Consider the following 11005-nt stretch of genomic DNA (forward strand, 5'->3'; position numbering starts at 1 on the left):
TGTTAATAATAGCCAAAGTGACTTCTCAAATGCAACCACTATTACACCTACGAGTCTAACGTACGCTAATAAACAGAGTGACTAAGCCAGCCACAAATGCACACAGGTAGAGTTATTCGCCGCCGACACCGTCGTTCATTGCCGTAAGCCTCTGCAGGCCCGCAAACGCTTGAAGGTGAAGCACCCAAAGGCTTGGCTGCCTCCACCGTGTCGCTCCATGTCAGACGTTATCAATGTGACAACGCTCGACTGGATTCGAATCGTGATCCATCACTGAATCCCCCATTTGTGCTCGGTTCCACTTTCTCTCCTTCTCGGAGACAGCAGCTTCCCTAGTTTCAAACGATCATCATGCTCAGTCTGTGCTTTTCGCATCCTCCCTTGACCCTCGACCCCTTATAATAAACCGCCCGACGAAAACGCTCGATCGTCCTCGTTGCACGAACCTCAATCTTCTAGCAACATTACTTGGGCACAGGCACTATGCCACGCACCCACAGATTAGCACGGTCTAACACCGCAACTCAGTAAAGGTGCTTCGACGAATTTGCCTCTCCCCACCGACGACATCGCAGCAGCACCTCCATTTGACCCTACATTCCCCTTCATTTCTCGTGCCTCTTCATCATTCGGGAAAACGGTTGCGAGCCCTGGACGATCACTAGGCTAGGGACAAACTGAGGTACAGGTATAATCAGAAGAGCTGCTGCCGCGAAAGCGAGATACTGGCTGACAACCTTTAGGTGGAAGGCCAGAGCCCAGCCTTGGCTGAAACGGGCAACAACCTCCCTTATACCGTCGGGGTGTTCCCTCTGCCCTTGTCGTTTTTGTTGGTCCTTCTCCTCACCCTGTTTATGATCCCCGTTCAAGGCTCCACTCATCCAGTGTTCACTCCTCACTGACGGCAGCTCCGGCGGTCGGTTCCCTGCTGCGGATGCACTGCAACTGCAATCTACTGACCTTTAGTAATCCGAGGTCTCTCCCTCATCTGTGCGTGCATGTAGGCTGCTCAGTGCAAGGGTACCACGTACCTACCACTGCCTGGTCGGTTGGTCGCCGCTACCGGCGCCACCGCTGCCGCCATTAGTGTTGACGTTCAGATTAATGGAAGACATTGCCGTATTAATTACGACGCTCGTTTCTACCTCTTCCCTAGCACTTCGTTCCTTCACAGCCCAAATCCATCCCCCAGTTGCTGCCGGCTGCTGCTACCATCTCGGGGCCATTTGCCCATAATGGGCGCAAGGGCAAGTTAAGCTAGTCGGTCGCTCGGTCAGCGTTCACCAGTCGACTGCTGCTGTCGACTGCTATATATGTATATATATGTCTATGTGGTGTACTTCTCTACGGAGACGGGAGGAAACCGACGGAAGGTGCAGTTAGAGCGAGCTGAGTGGCGCTCTCCGTTTGAAGCAAAACCCGTACAAATGAATGGGGGAGAACTGTGAAGGACTGGTCAGGATATGGCCGCGATGGCGGGACCAGATGATGGCAGAAAAACCATTTTTCATGGGAGCTGAAATTTTTAGTTTGCCGTTGCGTCCTGCGTCAACCATCTACCTGCCTAGTCGGGCAGCCGAAGAGTACGGCAGCGTCGCCTACCAAACCCGGTCTTAATCCGCGCGTCGTTCTGGATGCTTGCTGCAACATACTGAGCCGTCGCGGCTCGGCGCCGGGCTGAACGTGGTGAATCCGATTGAAACCGGACTGTTAAAACGCCGTCGGTGCTCCCGATTTATTGCTTTCTGTTCGGTTGTGTATGTACAAGGGACGGTGCCTAGGAGATGACGGTTTTAATGGCGACGCTCGACGTTTAGCAGGCAACGGCTAAAAGGCGCAATTCCAATGCAAGTAACCACAGGAGGTAGGCGTCAGTGAAAAGGCCAATTAAGAGCTAACTGGACTCTTCTACCTTCTCGATGGGTAGGTGTATATGTGTATGTCGAGATCTGCGTGATAAGCGTTATTATTAAGCATGGTTTTAAATTAGGCTAAAAAAAAGGCTGTACTGTTTATTGCAGTAAGTGATCGCTCCCGCCGAATGAGAACCATGCCTAAAAAACAAATTCATCCGAGCCTTCATATCAAACCAATAACAAGTCAATGAACTCTTCGTAGCTGGTGTGGATAACCGAACACAACAATTAAATGAATGTTCATAAGGTACATGTGTGACGTATAGTAACCAAATGACGAGATCAATGTACACATTATGGAACTTACACGCGACTCAACTTTTCACAACTTCTTACAATTCCCACAGTTCTTATACCACATTAGCCGAACCCTGCAAGGAAGCTTCCCTGTAGACATATCCAATTCCATATGTCTATATGTAAATGTTTTCAAATTTACATTTAAAAGCTTATACTCGCTAATTTTGATCGTGCCCTTAATTGGTTTGTTCCGTGGTTGCATGGATATAAATTGTAATTTTTTTGCAACTTATTTTATTCATTACAGAAACGAATGGAAGCGAAGAAACCTTTGGAAGAGATCGCGAGTGCAATGGTTGACCAATGCCAATCTATTATGTTTGCAATGGTAATGCTCAGAATTGTAAAACGAACAGAAATGCTGTATTTTGTAAATAAACTACTGAAACAATTTGCGTTGTTTAATAGTGTTGCGATAACGTTCAGCTTGGTAGAAAAAAAAATAGAGAAAATGCAGCTTACTTTGCACAGCCACCACCTACAAATAAACGTCACCGGCACCCACATGGACATTTCGTATACTATTCTATTATACAACATAAACACAAATAGATCTTTTGCTTGTTATAATCGAACCATAACGGTGGGAATGTTGTTCCGCAAAAAGTCCGAGCCTTTTTCGGATGGGACCGTCCTTATCGAACAGATAAGAATGCATTCAACTCTGGAACGTAGATATGCGTTCTTCTTTCAGCTTCAGATTAAAACACCTCGTTTTACCGTTCCTAACAGATCTGTATGGACACTTGTCATTGTGACTGTGGCCCGCTTGATAGTGGGCGAGCTGCTAATGGAATATAAAAGGTTGCGTGAAGGACCACTCCAATTTGAACAGAAAAGCCTACCAATAATCGAATAATTGATCTTCTTTGTCAATCTATCAGTTGTTCGCCAGTCGTCTTCCTTCAAAAGTGTCTTCAAAAGCGGTCTTCACCGATTCAACGATGGTTAACCAGGACAGAAGTATCCTCTAGCTCTAAGACGGCTTTATCGCACTTGAGAATCCGCTTTTGAGCAGGACATTAAAGAAATGCAGGTTTCGAGTTCTACGTTTTGTGAGCAGTGCTTCAGACCGTTGGCTCCCAGCAGTAGGTCTACACCCGCGTCCAGACCATCAAGCGTTTTTAAGCTTAGCAGTCAACTATGGTATCACTTCATCATGACGGGCACTATAGTAGAACTCGGAGCACGAAAGAGTATGTTGTGGTGCTTCGGCACAAAGTGTGCACGGAGCCTAAACTGAAGGAAAAATTTCATTCAAAGCGCAATGAAACTACGACGATTTTATGGAGAAAAGAAAACGCTCCTGAAAAAAGTAGAAATACATTTTTAATAATAATTACCTATATTCCAATTTAATAAGAACAATGGCAAGGTGCATAATCATTATGAACGTAGATTGAACCATAATATATAATTAATTTCATACAAGTCGGGACTCTGCGCTCTTCGCATCGTACGAGATATCAGATCAATTCATGTTCCATTTCTCACTTTGCAATGACAGATCAGCGTGGTTGAATGAGTAGTATCGATTTGGGTGTGCAGCTACACGGGTACACTGTTGAAAATGTTCGACAAGGTTGACTCTTGACGAGAAGCTTAAAATTGAATCTGCGACGTAGGTGCTAACAAACCCTCTCGTACAACTTACAAAAACAAACGAAATTCGCCTGCGTCAAACGATCGACAAACCAGAAATGTAGGACAATCTAGGTACGCTCGTTTCACGACGATGGTTGGTTCATATAAATTATTCGAGATTATCACAGAGTGTCTGCGCGAATGTCTGGACAAACATTCCGCCGCCATAAATAGCTTCCCTGACCACCGCAACCAATAATGATATTAATAAATTTTCAATGTTAATATTCTACATTGTATGAACGATTAGAAATAGATGTTACGCTGTTGATCGCCACCAAGGGTGTGGCCTCATCACTCAGATCAAATACGTGACCAAGCGACTGGCAATCGCCACTGGACATGTGTGAGATTCGCTGGAACTGCAGCTTCAATCGCAGTTACGTATCATAGTGACGCTCAGAGTTGTCCCTAAATTACTTTATACAACGGTACAATAACTCTGATAACAATATTTCGAGCCATATCTTGTTCCTAAATATCTGATAATAGGATGATATATCGACGCATCTGGCCTTGTTCTACATATTATGTATTAAATAATGGAACTGGCCTAAAGAAAGACAGAGCTCCTTCTACCTTTTCCTCGGTTATACGCTGTCGGCCATAATTCGATTACATGAAAGCTGCCGCGTCTCTCGAAGCGATCCCTTGAGGTCGCAGCACCGTGAAGTTAGCACTTAGGCCCGTTTTTAGAATGGCACGTAACCAGCTTTTTGCAGCCGTTTTGCCCCTGTATGTCTCCCCGCTCAGCCCGCTGAGATTGATTGAATACCCCGCGCCTTTTTGGCCTCGTCTTGATAATTGCTATGGCGCGACTGTGTAAGAGCCAACGTATTAATATACCATCCAGTATATGCATAATATTTCAGCAAACGTCAAATAACTTACAACGTATTTCCGTTAATTTGCTGAACAGCTATTGCCCACACACATCTAGTTCTCCTAAATAACATTATCTAGCCTCTTATCTAGTGTTTACTGTAAGCGAAACAAAGGACGAAATTTTATTACGTTAGAGACATGCCAATGGTAACACTTTGGCTCTTTGCCTTCAGCTCTTCGAACAGTAGCAGGCCTCGTTCTGCCCCGTGGAACGTAACACCATAGACTATTAAGATTCAACCATAATTAAATTAGTCATCTCATGAGTGAGTTCTAGTATGTGTAATAAGTAAATACAATTTTTTCCTTGTTTTGGTTCTTCTTTAGCGCTGCATATTAAATTCCCTCACGGTGACTACAACAAGCGTGATATACAACTCCCTAGCCAATAAACGTACAACGAGATAGCATATACATACGTTGGTTATTTTTGCTTCTTTCCTTCATTTTCTTCCATAAAACGACCAAGATCCAATTTCTCTTGCGGTTAATTTTACTCGAAACGATTTTTTCCCGTCTTTAGGTTATTTTCGTCGCGCCTTACCGCCTCGGTCCGTCTTCAGTCTTTCGTATAGTGTCATTTGAAACCGTAAGGACCATAACTTCCCTAAATGGCATAAAATAATAGATTCATGACCATCAACTCGGCTTTCAGTCAACTCACTGGGCTCCAGCTATTGCTACTGGCGCCGCTGACCTCGTTGACCGTTAGCGACGATTCCCACCAGGGGCAGAATTGTGCAGAGTTGAATAACGAAGATCGACCGAGCAAACTTTCTTAGTAAACCTTCATTCTTACCATCAATTTCTCTCTGTGCATTTTTTTTTTTAATGAAATCAGGCAAAAATTCCCACTAGCAGACAGCGGTGGAAGCTCGAAAGGATGTGACTAACGTGCTTTGGCCTTTAGCATAATATTTAAGTAGCACAACTAGAAAAACTCAGCGCTTAATCGAAAATTGTCACAAACGTATTGTTATTATTCGGGTGGCGTTTGTTTCTTATCTATCAAAATAGCATCGCTTGAGTACTTCAACGTTGGATACTTGAATAAGCTTTTTCTGTGGTGTGATAGATTTCCACTGATGCGGGTTGTTTCGTTGAATTTCCTAATATGCGGCTCACAATCTAGCTTCGTAAAGCGTCAGGTTCGTTTGGCGTCCCAGACGTTAGCGGAATCGTTGTACGCTTCAATAAATTACTCGTCGATTATAATTATTTACATCGTAGTCTTTTTCCGGCAAAGATCTATTATTACCTTTGGGATTTCAGATTCATGAACATTTAATCGGAGCTGCTACATTGGCCACATCATTAATACAACAGTTTTTATCGGAGATGGCAAATATATGTATGCATCTGCGCAGCAGATAGTATGGCCAGGCTCTGTTTAGCAGCCAGCCAGAGCCACCCGGCAGCAATGTGTCCTTAGCCCTGTCTCGCCTGGTTAACCTAGAATGAGTAGGACACACATTCACTATAGTGCTGCTACTGTTACCGTTGCGATCTCGCTTGACATAGTGCCTGCTTTTTCTTTTTCATTTTTACCATACGAGTGCCTCAACTCCCGATTTTCTCTAGCTACAACCCTAAGCAAATGCTATGACCGGACGAAGATATGGTCTGTAAGATCTTACCGCCAGCTTATATAATCTATAGAATAAGGCAGCGTAGAAGAACCGCACTAGGATGGTGCAGATGAGAAAAGTGGAAAGGTAAATCGCGCAATTACTACCACTGCGACGAGCTCCTTCCTAACATCGCAGCGCTTTCACCGACAAACGCTAACCAGAGAAGTAATGATAATGCGTTATTTGACTACAAGAAACCGCCTCTCAAACAGGGAAGTGCCAGTGTCCACGCTGATCCCATTTAGCGAGCCTTTGTATACATTCATTCTACAAACAGACGTCTCTGTATAAACATTCAGTCATGGCTATAGAATTGGGAAGGCATATTTCGGAGCACTGACGCTACCGCCACCAAGAGCATCATTGCCAAAATTCAAGCCGTCGGCTACCTCTAATATTACGGGCCTCGCATAGTTGCTTGGCTATTGAGTACTCGCTCATACGTTTGCCGCCTTGTACGATCACGGGTCATAAACTCTTTCGAGCGCGAGGCGGCTACCAATCGACGGTACGGTAGTCGGCGAAGAAGGTATCTACGCCATATTGGCTTACGAGACTCGTTAAGGCAGGAACGCCTCGAACGGTTGAGCGAACTGCCGGATGACGGATGGTGTTTTCTTAGCCGTTGTTGTTTCGATTTCAGCCACTTTTCTAAATATTACTCCTGTTTCCAACACACACACATCATTTGCGTCGGGTTGGCGCATATCCATGCAAATATATGTTGCTAAACAATCAATACAATTTCAGATATATATATACATAATAAGGCTATATGTATATATAGCTTTGATACATTTTCATGATTCTGTCTATATTACGAGCTCCTATTGGATCATCAGGTGGTTGCGAACAACACTAGCCATACACACTTAGCATAGCAAAAAACACAATTTTGTTTTATCGTTGGCCACATGCAATTCTGTTATATACTATAATGAGTGAGCTGATGCTGATGATCACATACATGGAACCCCAGTTTTCCCTGTGCCACTAGCTTAATATTATCGTAACACACGTGTTTCGCTTTTCGAAATTCTTCTAATCAAATTCGAAAGCGCGACGCTGCACTTCGTTGGCGCGCCGCACTTGATCCGGGATCGGCATAAACCCACGCTCCGCTCTACATACCGGTACGACGAGTCTAATGCTCAGATATATTCGATTGCCCCAAGCGAATCATCCGTCGAATAACGAATGAGCCCTGTAGCCGTAGAAAGCAGCGGTGCAGGCGATAGGAAAATCGCGCACGGGATGGACAAACGAACAAATAAATAACGACGACGTCAAGTATGAGATTAGTAGGAGTAGGCTGACCGGATTCGAGAACCACCTTTCAACACTGCTTCCTTTCTTTCTGTCTATCGCTGCTACTAAATAAAAACGTTCACAGATATGCGCACACAGCTGGCGGTAGTGGTGAGCCCGGATTCGGCCTCTTCCCTCGGCCGTTTTGGACTTTATTTTCCGCTGCTATCTCATTCCTTCGTTTAGGCGGCTTCATTCGTCCTATCTTGGCCACGGCACTAACACCGAACGGCCAGTCTCTGGTTGCGCTGGCGCTGTTCGGCCTGTCGTTGCTCTGGGTCGATGCTGAATCATGAAAGCACCCTATAGTACAATGACTTAACGAGCAATAATGGGCTAATGTGTATATATATGTATATATTTGCTACGATGGGATGACAGCTAGCATTAAGGGCAGTGCTGGCGATGCCTATAGCGGTGGTGAGACGGTGCTCGGTCGCAGCTAACGAAACTCAGTTTCACGCCCGCTCTACCCGTCATACATTCGTTGTTGGCATCCGAATAGGATCTTATACATTCATATATTATATCTAAAATACGCGACGGACGGACTGGCGCAGCAACGGCCACGGACGGTAAGCGTCAGTGAGCGACCCGGGGGAGGCGACAGCAGAGCACTACCCACGTCGAATGGGATAGGGTAAGAGAGAATGGGGTAAACAAGGCAATATAACGTCTATGCATCGAAGGGGTGGGTATGTTAGGACCGCGCTTGCCGACCGCCGTCGCCGCCTGACCAGTCATGAACCAAGCATATAATACTCCAAATATACAAATAACCTTTTCTCTTTACTAGCCCGAACAAGCTAGAAAAGCGGACAAGCAGACAGTCATAGATGACCGTAGGCGCCCGTCGCGATCTCTATAAACATCAGCGCCCGGCCTTTTACGTACACCTGCGTACAGGCATAAATAGAGTACGCACACGATGAGTTTCACATAAGCGTAGATGCACACGCATACACGCTGTGTGCCTGTTGAAAGCAAAACGCAGCAGACCAGTGTTGCATATACACTGTCAAACGAGGAGGAATATAGTACATCTTTGTGCGGTAAATGCTACACTAGAATGCGTATTATTTCCACACATACATGTCCAGGGTAGGCTCGTATGGATATGTTTGTAGAGGCTATACATGGCACGGGCTGCTAAAACGTATAACATAAGCCGAAAGCATTAAACTATCATTGTCCTAGTTGTAATAAGAGAGATTCATGTGTGTGACGTAACGCTATTGCGGGAGTATATTAACGTGAAATAGATGTTAGATTTATTATAGTGCGAATAAATTAATTAAAGGAATTATTAACGACCCCACATGCAAAAACGACCCGTACCAAGCAAACGTGCGACGGCTCTATCGCGGATATTGCTATAAAATCCGACCCGCGATTTGATGAGTTGTTCTTTCCAGCAGCTGTAGATGATATATATATATATATATATATATATATATATATATATATATATTCCAACCTTAATAGTACATTCGTTTATTCAGATCTTCTCCAAGTGCTCTCGTCCCTACCACGTTGCAAAAGCAACTACGTCCTCGACTGTACATTATGTTTGGGTACATGATGGGTATTAGAGCTGCTGTGACTCAGGGTCAGTACAAGTACTTTGTTGCATTACCCACAGTTAACATAACACTACCAGATGAAAGCAATCCATCTGTACGCGGCAGACTTCTTCGTAGCAGGACAATAGCAGCCATGGTTAAAGCACGCACCTCCGCATCGCCTCAAGAACGCCGTTCGTTATTATCTTCCTAGTCTATCTAATTATTCGGTTCCCTTTGGTTTCCTTATTTCCCGGTTCCGCGGCGAGGCACAACCATGGGGAGCCCGATACTGCGTAGGGCCGCTGTCACTCATCGTCGTTGTCGACATCGTACCCTTTCACTTAATCCACTTAAACTGTATTGCCGCCGCCGACCCAACGATCAACAGCCCGCCAATCATGTGTATCTTGCTAATTGACAGATTGTTATTACTATTATTAGTTATTGTTGTCACCGGTTAATATCGGCATTGTTCACTTTGATGTCACTGGCATTATTATTGTAGCTGATAGCGGTAGCGTGCGGAAAAGGTCAGATTTAGAACAAGCAGACAGCACAGTGGTTTCCACAGCGTCCAGGGCAACATCGCGCGCTTCTACACGAGCTGTCAGGCAGGATCAGCTCGTCGCTGCGTAGTCCCGTTCTGATTCCTCCCTCTTTCTTTTCCTCTGTCACCTATGTACCTACTACTAGAAATAATCATCTTACCCCACTGCTGGTCACTCACCATTTGAACGCTGTTCAGCGCGTGTCCAGCTCCGGCTAGCCGCCCTGCTCTTGGTCGATATGCCAGTTCATGATCTTGCCTTAGACTACTTCTTATTTTCCTCTGGCCGGCAACAAACCCCTCCCGTTTTGTACAGATCTTTTCAAGTGAAGCAGAGCACTGCTCCTCTTGCAGTTCATAGCCTCGCAAGTTTTGTCTGCGGCAAGCATTCCCTCAACCCAGAGACGGCTGGAGACTGCAGCGCCACGGGATCACGACCTTAACACATAACCTATTTTAGCCTCAAGGGTAGTTGTATTAAATGTTAGAGATTGCGGTGACAGACAATTTGGCTGGTTGCGGCCGCTGCTCGTTATCCCAGGCGGCTGATTAGGTGCTGTGATAGGACTAGGGCTAGACAGCCGGAGCAAAGTGGGAAAAACAACAATTGTGTTGGGAAAGTTGAAGACCCGGAGCAAGCAGCGCGGAATGAGCCAGAAAAATGGAACGAGGAAGGGTAACTGGAGCTAATGTAGAGACAGAAAGAGGCTCGGGTAGAAAGTAGGCAGAAGGATAGAAATACAAGTGTAAGATTAATCCATCACGCTGATCGCGATGATTCATGTAAGTTATTGCGAAACAATTGCAAAAGGCGTCGTTTCTCATCGACAAAAAGGAGGCTGGGGCGACCAGTAACTCAACTAACCTCAATGACAGCAATGACTGCGACCGACTACAAATCATAGGCCAAAGAGTTTGTGGGATCGAACCGGTCATTTAGCAACGGCATAGAGATGTCGTGGACGATGAAAACAATGAAAGAAAGAAAACAACGTCAATGACAATGTTATAACCAGCACCTAGATTGCGGCATTGTGGTGATTCAAACAATGCTTGCAACGAATGTGGCCGGAAGCGTAGAAAGTTGACAGGGGCATGTATGATGTACAAATTACATATTGTAAAAAGGGTTGCTGAAGTGATACTTAGCCTGGCAAAACTGCGCATAATTAAAAAAGCTGAGAGGCCTAAATATCTAGAGAGAAGAGT

General features: G+C 45.1%; 1 long non-coding RNA gene across 1 annotated transcript; it reads left to right on the top strand.

The window, feature by feature from the left end:
• The first annotated feature begins 970 nt into the window (after nucleotides 1-970).
• Nucleotides 971-2607, top strand: LOC147755484 (uncharacterized). Its single transcript, XR_015328827.1, has 2 exons — nucleotides 971-1923; nucleotides 2464-2607. It is a non-coding gene; the product is annotated as an uncharacterized LOC147755484 (long non-coding RNA).
• The last annotated feature ends 8398 nt before the right edge of the window (nucleotides 2608-11005 follow it).

This window comes from Varroa destructor, unplaced genomic scaffold (assembly GCF_002443255.2).
Source record: "Varroa destructor unplaced genomic scaffold, Vdes_3.0 BEIS01000005.1, whole genome shotgun sequence".
Lineage (NCBI taxonomy): Eukaryota > Metazoa > Arthropoda > Arachnida > Mesostigmata > Varroidae > Varroa > Varroa destructor.